Source organism: Coloeus monedula (genome assembly GCF_965178545.1).
Source record: "Coloeus monedula genome assembly, chromosome: 5".
NCBI classification, from domain to species: Eukaryota; Metazoa; Chordata; class Aves; order Passeriformes; family Corvidae; genus Coloeus; species Coloeus monedula.
Genome location: NC_138785.1, coordinates 31706714 through 31715616, shown reverse-complemented (window position 1 = coordinate 31715616; position 8903 = coordinate 31706714).

Below are 8903 nucleotides of genomic sequence, written 5' to 3'. Positions count from 1 at the left end.
TGGGCAGAGCTTCTACTGACTTTACTGGCTGCTTCCTTGGAATAAAGACAGCAGAGCATGCACTTTCAAATCATTTGATACTGAACAGTGGGCTTCAGTCTCGCTTGTAATGTAATCAAGTTGCCTGCCTGTAATGTTCCTTCCTTTTGTAAAATAGCTATTATTTGAATTCCACTTCAGATACTGAAGTTCCCTTCATACAGTAAAATCAGTTTTGGCAAAAGTAAAGGCAGACATGGTACTTTTGCAGTGTGTAGATTTTGAGTTGGCTTTGACTGTGTGCCCATCATGTGTTGTCATAATGCAGTTGGCTTCTTTGTAAACTGTTGCTGATCTCAGTAAGTTGTAGGCTTGTCTACATGAAGTGTGTTTAATAACTGAGTTAGTGTGAAAGAAACTGCATTAGCTTCTCTTCATGTCTCCATGTGGATACTCTTGATCAGGCTACCTTAATAAACTTTGGGCTAATCCACATCCAAAATTACTTAGAATATTAATCTCTTCCATGCTATCTTTTCCCATCCTTGGCAGGCTCATAAATCACCTGTCTCTCGTCTTTCTTTCCTTCACCCCCATTATATAGCAGTGTGATTACATACTCAGTGCTTCTGAAGTATTCTTAGCTTGGTATTCCCCAGTTAGAAGTTAAATGTTCCATGTTGTGCTCTCTGTGAGATGATGGGGGTACCTATAAACATGTGAAACTCCTGGGTCTCTGCAGTGAAGAAGTTTAGGTGAGCATCCATCTCCCATACTATCGAATACTGTTTTGCATGCTTTTATGGAAAGGGTAATGCAACACAGAATACTGTACATAGGTTCTTCCAGCTCTGAATTAGTCTCTTTTATCTGTCTCTGACCACAACAGATGTTGGCAGACTTTCTATTCCATATCCTTAAGTCAGACTGAGAATATAAGTTCCACTTAGAGAAGCTGTCAGGGAAAACTTTAACCCTTTCAGGAGGATTTTTACTGTTTTTTTTTTCTTGAGTGCTCTGGACTTAATTTAAAGGGGGGAAAAAAAGGGTCAGGGTCAGCAAATGTCTGGATTGACACGATCTTTGGGGCATCCTCAGATTATATTCCATAGAAGTCCTCATTGGTCTCTGCACTCCCAATCAACTTCCCTCTTACTGGGGACACAGGTACAGAGGGTAAAAAGATCATAGTGAATGTTTCTAATACAGTTTGCAAAAGAATTTGCATGGAATGGTAGCAGTTCTGTAAAAAGGCTTGAGTATAGCCTTCAGAATAGACACCAGAGACAGTACTGGTCATATCTATGGAAAATTAGCCAATCTGACCCTTCTCGAACAATCAGTTGATTCTATTGCATTTATTAGGGTATGAAACGTCCTTTAAAAAGTTTGAAGTTTATTTTGTCCTTGTAGATAGAATTAACAAAAGCTTCACATACCTAGATTCTCTTCAGGATAACCTTGGACTGTTTGCTTTCATCTTAAAACAAATAAAAAGCAAACAAAAATAAATCTATAATTTAAAATAATTACAAATGTGCAGGTATTTTATTACTGTGTTTTACTGAAAAAAAGCTCATCAGAGAGCCATAATTAAAAGAAAGCACTATATATATATATTTACACCATAATAATTTGAGAAGTGCTCATTATATCTCCAAACAGCCCTTGCAGACTGTTCACTGCTGCTCTCCAAGATGACCAGCTGTTGGAAAGAGCTTGGCAATGGCAGAACCAAGCCAGCATTCTTCTTCCCTGCTGCACTCGTGCCTCTGACAGAGCCCTGTACAGCCTGATGTGTAGCTAGTTACTTGTCTTCAAGGGAGAGGGATGTAAGGATCTAATTTTACTGGCTGACATGGGCTGCAGAAGCATACACAGCTTGCTCATATCCTTTGTGGAGTTGGAAGCGGAGCCACCTTTTTTCTTTTTTCCTTTTTTTTTTTTTTTTTTCCACCACACAGAGACGCCATCACATATGTTCAGAGGCTGATGAGCTGAAAAGATCTGGGAGCCACATGTGACCAGCAGAACCAGCATCAGCAGAGTAGAGTTTCAGTGGGAGATGACTTTTGGGAAAGTTCCCACAGAAATACCATGGTAGCAGTTCTGTCCTTGCTCAGCCTGATTTAATTTATTCTGAGGCTACTTCACATGTCCCTGGCACCACAAAAATACCTTTAATCAGGCATAAGGAACACTTGAGATCCCATCAGTGCTCTCTGGCACCACCAGAAAGGTGCCAAGAGCTATCTGTGTCAAGGTGGACCTGTCCCACCATGTTCATTCACACAGTAGCTTGTGCTGAGTCACAGTGCCTGCCCCACAGTGAGGAAAAGGAAGGGCTTGTTTTCATTAGGGGACATCAATGCTCTCTGGAGGTTACAGAGTACTGGGGTGCAGAACGTGCTGAGGGAGGGTCACAGAAGCCTTTTTGGAATGCCAAAGCAGGAACATGTTACTGTGGTGAGTGATACAGTTGGAAGGCTGATATTTTCAATAACACAGCACAACAGTCTATCCTTAAGCTTAATCTCCCAAGCATAGAAAGGGGAGTCTGATCCCTCTCCTCCCATGAGAACAGAAGCAGAAGGCCTCAGGAGGCTGGGATGGCTACATGAGCAAGCGAGTCTTCAGCCAGTTCACTTGTTAAACTGTGGACATTGCCTTCTTCAGGGTTGGCCTTCAGGTCCCTGCCCTCAGTTTGCCTCCAAATTAGTCACCCCTTCAGAGAAGGGAGCACCAAAAGCAGACTGGAGGAAATGTAGAGGAAAGGTCATATTTCCCCCAGGTTAGAATTTTTTGATAGCCTAGATAAAGTTTGTTATCCAGCTTATAATGGACTTTTTGGGAAGACAGGATGTATGGCAGGGGGAAGTGGTGGTTGAGGTGGCAGTGGGGGTAAGTGTTAAGTGGAGGGCTGCTCTCAAGGAGTTGATTTTGTTCATCTTGTTTGCTGTAGGAGATGGTGCTGTGGAAATGCCAACCTACAGCTGCTGCCTTCTAGCACCCTGCTAGATGTGGGGAGGAGGAGGCAAGAAGATGAACAAGGGCACCCCTCAGTCCTCCTTCCTGATGCTAAGAGGATGTAGTCTAGAATCAAGAGGTTCTATCTCTGGGGGAACTGTCCTGATTCCTGACTGAGGAAAAAATACCAGATTCCACTGATTGCTTCTGGTATATAAGTATTTTATATGTGAAACTTGTAATTTGGGGAAAGCTGCAAGCTAAGTGTGTCAGAGGCAGCCTCCCTCACCACTGTGAGACTGCTAAGACAGAGCTGTTCTCTGCCTCTGTGAACTTGTTCCTGATTTATATTGGACTGTGTAGTGACCTACAGCACCACCTTTCTAGGTGTCCATCTCCTGTAGTGCCAGGGTACCTCTAAGTGCCTCTAGCCAGCATAGTCCTGTGTACATGACGAGTATTCATTCATTCTCAGGCAGAGAAGGGATCTGAGACAGGCTGAGTGCTCTAACCACTTCTCAGTGAGTGGGACATGCAGTCTTCTGCAGTTCTGTGCACCTTTTCTTCACTTGATTTGTCTCCAAGCCCCTGCAAATGAAATGTTTTATACTGAAATAGTTTTGTGCCCAAAGGCTTGCTTTGACTGTTGTAAGAAAAATGAAAGTTTCAGAGGGGTTGCAGCCAAGACCCTCTCCTGTTCTCCCTGTTTTGTTGTCAACCTGAAAAATTGTAATCCAAGTCCCAGTATAATGTCAAATGTAAGGAACATATTCTGAAGTGTCTTATTGTGGTGAGGGCCTTGGAGCTTCTCCCAGGAGACTTTTCTTGCTGGGAGCTGTTCTCTCATGCTTAGTGTGTGATTTAAATGGCAACATATCCTGCAACTACTATAAAATAATGTTAAATTATTTTAGAGCATGCCAGGCCTGTTGGTAAATGTTTCCTAATAATTGATTGTTGGAGTGTTTCTTAGTTGCTTGTGGTAATGTGGTCTTCCTCTTTGCAGGATTATTGGTCTTTTAAGTGGGATCCAACCACTTTCCTCAAAAGAGTGGAATACTAGATTCAGCTAAGGAACACTTTGAAATTATATTTAACCTAAGGCTGCCACTGTTATAGAACATGAAGGGATAATATTCTTTCTCTCTTCTGCAAATTCACATGCACATGATTAATTGCATTATTTATCCATGACTAAATACTGTATAAAACTCTATCAATCTCCAATGCAATTCAGAAGTGATACCTTTTTAGATGCTATGTATAGTCTCTGCTAAGGGTTAATTTTTGTTTCATTAATATGTACTTTTGCATATACATAGAATTCTAATATACTGGAAGTTTTTAACTACTTCTTTTATGCTTGATAAACCTGTAATATTAATTGAAGAATATTGACTAGAGATGGAATATGAGCCAAATGGCACAACTGAGAGCACTACATTGACTTCCTGTTTTCTTACTCTGTGTTTGTGGGATGACTTTCATCAAAGGATTCCTAAAAGCATACAAAGTTGCTTCTGCCTGCCCAAGAATATGGAAAAGTCCCATTGACTCCAGGTTTGTTTACACTGCTGTGTAGGGCAGACATGCTAGAGATTAGCCCTAAATAAGAAGGATTAAATTCTAGAGGTGCAGGAGACAGTCTGGGATACCTAAAATTGGTTCAAGAATAACACTTAAAGATAGGAAAGGTGTAAAAGAATGAATTGGGTGCTCCAAGTTCTTTTGTCTCTGTTAGTGCACTCCTTTCCATGGCCTAGTCCAGTGTAAACCTGGAGCTGACATAATTCTTCCAAACTTATTTTTTATTATCTTTTACTAATTTGGGCCAGTCCATTTCTGTGAAGTAGGCTATGGTGTCAGGTAAACAGGCCATCAAGGCTACTCTCCTCCAGAGGTCTGTGAACCTGCAAAAAATTCTGGCCTATCATCCAAATCATGTTAACTTCCTTGAGTACTTGTGTAGTGTTGGAAGAATACAGGGCTCAAGCTGCTGAATACTTGGTTATCTGTCTGCAGGTAAATTTTGGGGCTGAAGGATTCTGTAATACTGGTGCATGTTCACATGAGACATTAAGACATGTTGCAATCGCACATCATATTGCACGCTCTAGAAAGGCTGTGGGTGAAATACACAAGATCAGATTTTCTGTTCACTGGGTTCTTCTGTCTTGGTCTTTTGAAACAAGTTTTCTTGTAAAATAGTCTCTAAGTTAAACTCTTACTAACCTCCTATGGCAACTAAACAGTTTCATGGACTGGCTACTGAGATCCTTATGGAAAAAAAATCTGCACCAACTGACTCAGAGCAGGCTTTTTTTTTAAATCATGATCCTCAATAATATGGGACTTTGAAATAGTGTTTCACTTTAATGGGCTATTTCTCTCTTCTGCATAATATCCCTTCATTGTCTGCATATTTTTATTCTGGGATGTGTCTTATATTAAAATATATTTTGCCTCAAACAATAACCTCTCTTGCAGACAAATGTAGCTTTTCTGATATTTGACTTTCAAGGGGTGTTCCAGAATAGGGTATAGAGAATCCCTGAGTCTGTCCATCTGTGAACTTCAGCAACATTTGGCCACCTGAATCTGTAGATAGAAATTTCATTCTACAATAGTCATCTTTTCTTTCATCTCATGCCTTGAATATTGCCTCCATTTTGTTGGAAAAATAGGCTTGGAAGAGAAGAGTAGCTTCCCTCTCCTATTTCTTTGCCATCTGATGTTTTGGCTACAGATGGTGGCTGACTAAGGATGAACATCCTGTTCCCTTATGCTGCAGGAAGTCCACACAGGAGAGGTAAGAGCGCAGATGCAAGGGCAGCCTGCTGGGCTCCCCACCCTTTAGAATCTGCAAGTGGCAGCACTGTGCTGAGCTTCCAGAAACTGGGAATGGCACGAGAGGTTGCCATGTAATTCCTGATGCTTTGTGGGTAATTGCAACCTGACTGACTGTTTTTTAACTAATTGCTGCTGTTTTCTGAGGTTGGCCATTTTAACCCATGGTCTGAAATTTTTATGGCTTTTTGGAGAAAAGTAGGTCCCTTTTGACCATATCTCTGCTCAAATGTGATTATTCTACTGGACAAATGTGAGTAAAAATATAGCAGATCTTCAAAGCAACACAACTGTTCAACCTGGAGAAGAAATCCCTGAAGATTTCAACTCCAAATACTACTGTGCCTTGACTGGGTGGATGGAATGAAGAAATAAAGAGGCTCTGAAATGCTAAGCTCAGCTGCAGCAGACTCACCAGCTTTTGCCTGAGAAGATACTGCTTCTTGAGCTATACAGTGAGCACGAGCTATTTAGTCTCCCTTGAGACGGGAAAGCTGTGAACTTTCCAAATAAACCCACAGTTTAATCCAGTTCTGGAGTAATTGTAAGGGCCCTGAGCAGAACTTGAAGTTGTCTGGGCTGGATATGCTGAACTCTTCACTTTTTCTAGTCTGGGCAGCTTGGAAACACGTGTTCAGTTTCAGGGATACTGATCCTCAGCAGTGATAGAGCCCTAATGCACAGGTCATGTCAGAAAAGGTGTACCTTGATTAGGCTCATCCTAGCACAAGGGTTGCTCATAAACTAGTTGCCAGTTAGTATTATTTAATGTATAGGAAAAGATACTAAATTTGCAGGCTAAGTAACTTTTCTGTTTTAATGCTCCACGGATTCCAGTGTTTGGCATAATAAACTTCATGTGGTAAATCACATTTAGGTTTCTTTCACTTGCTTTGCTTTTGCAATTACATTAACAAAGTCCCCAAAACTTACCTGTGCATCTTAAGGAAAAGAACCTAGCTAAGAAATTGTACCCTGGGTGATTTCTTCTTTCTCATACCTGCCCCTCTACTACAAATGCCTGATGTTCAAAAAAGAAAAAAATTTAAGGATAAACTGAAACTAGTTTTAGGAAGCTATATGTCACAAGCAGGTGGATCTAAAAATAGGGTATATCTGCTATTAGTGATAGCTGTTCTAAGCCTCCCAAAGCAGGGTAAGAACTCCTTAGGGCTTCAAGGAGCAAGATGATGGATGTTAAAGTACTGTCATTTTTAGGCATTTTTCAAAATAAGTGGCTATTTTTCTTGCCATTTGGTGCTACAGAGCAGTATTAATGGTAACTAATGCAGTGTAGGTTTAGACAAAAAGTCACAGCAAAGCAATTTTAAAGTCTTTCCAACATTATCTGATATTGTAAATAAATAGGAACACATGATCACATGACCTGATTCATTGGCATGAGTATGGGATACTCATGTTGCCTTAAAGCATATAATTTAAAGTAACTTAAAGAAAAAGGTTTTCCAATGTGCATTCTCAAGTATTCTGTATGTACAGCATTGCAGTGCTTGGCTAGATATTGTGTAGTTTCACAAGTGCAGTCTTTCTGGAGAAGTTCATCAAGAGTTAGACATTTTACAAGTATCTGGTGGTTTGTGATCCTTCCGTTATATTAATTTTATTCAAGGTCACAGGGGAAGCATTGTTTCTATGCCTTGGGAAAAAGCTGTAAACCTTCTAGTAGGGTTTCTTTATAAAGTATTTGCAGCTGTTGATTTTTCTCCAACCCCCCCCTTTCTCCTGTTTTTTGACACTTTCTTCAAAAGGTTAGTAACTTTCAAGAAACATCATAATTCTATGGTATATTTAGCTTGTGAGGTTAAATTTGGCAATCTTAACTTCAAGTAATTCCTTTCTCTACAAAGAGGGAAAATAGAAGAAGACTGAATGAAAGAAATCTGCTAGGCAAAAATTTGCAAATAAGATTGTTGAGAAATAATGTCATTTTTAATTTAGAAAATACAGCTATTAAAACAAATAAACAGAGGAATAATTATCCTTGTGGGGCAGCTATTCTGTGAGAGTTGCAAAAATGAGGATAAGGGCCCACACTTGGTGGGGGAAGGGGAGCAAGACAGAGGATGTTCAGTTCCAAGTCAGGCGAATAATGATACTTCAGCATGTCTAATTGTCTAATGTTGCAGCCTGTATAAACTAGGACAAGCTGTATGTTATAAAAATTAAAAGCAAGCCAAGACTGTTGGCTTTTTCTGTGAGTTCTGCTCTACTGCAGAGAAGTTGGCTTTGATGGGAGCTGTGTTTTCTGCCTGCTTGCTGCTTGGCTCTCCCAGTATGGAAGTGGGGATGTCATTCAGTCAGTTTTGAAAGATGCAGTTGCATCAGCAAGGTATTGCTGCAAAAGACTTCTGAACTTTGTTTATAATTTTGTCTTTGAATTATCTCCAACAGTCCCTCTGCCTTGCCTTCAGAGATGTAAGCTGGCAAGTGCTCAGCATTGCTCTAAGTCATGTCTTTGGATGTGAACTGAAAGTCTTCCTTGTGACCTTCCAAGTTGGCATGTGGAGTGCTGTGCATGGGATGTGCTAAAGAGAACGGGAGTGGTGCTGGAGCAGGGAGGCTTTGCATCAGCTGGCTTCAGGCACTGGAATTGTACTGACTAGGAGCTTAATCTCCCTTGCAGTGAATGCAGAGACAGACTCCTCAAAGGAGAGACTCAGAGCCTACACTAGAAGCTCATCTCTTGCAAATTTTTTTTGAGTTTTGGAATTACAGCATCGGGAACAATGCTCCTAAATATATTAAGACCTGAAAAACTCCTGTTTGTGAAACTACTGAAAGAGATGGGAGATGGCACTGAGGCGAGAAATAATGGAAGCTAATAAAGTGTAAAATATTGCAAATTGCAAAGAATAATTAGCTTGGGAACTTCTGTTTTCCCTGTGTTACAACATTCTGCCTTCCAAACTCACTATGCTGTATCACAAAAACTGTTCCTCAGTTGTCTCCATGGGTATTCATGTCTATTAATTGTCACTGTCTGCTTTTTCCTCCCTGCATTCTTTGAATCTATCTTTTAATCACCTTGTTGAAGATCTTAATTCAATCTGTATATTGTATTTGGTAGTAAAAGCTGGCTAATGAAGAAG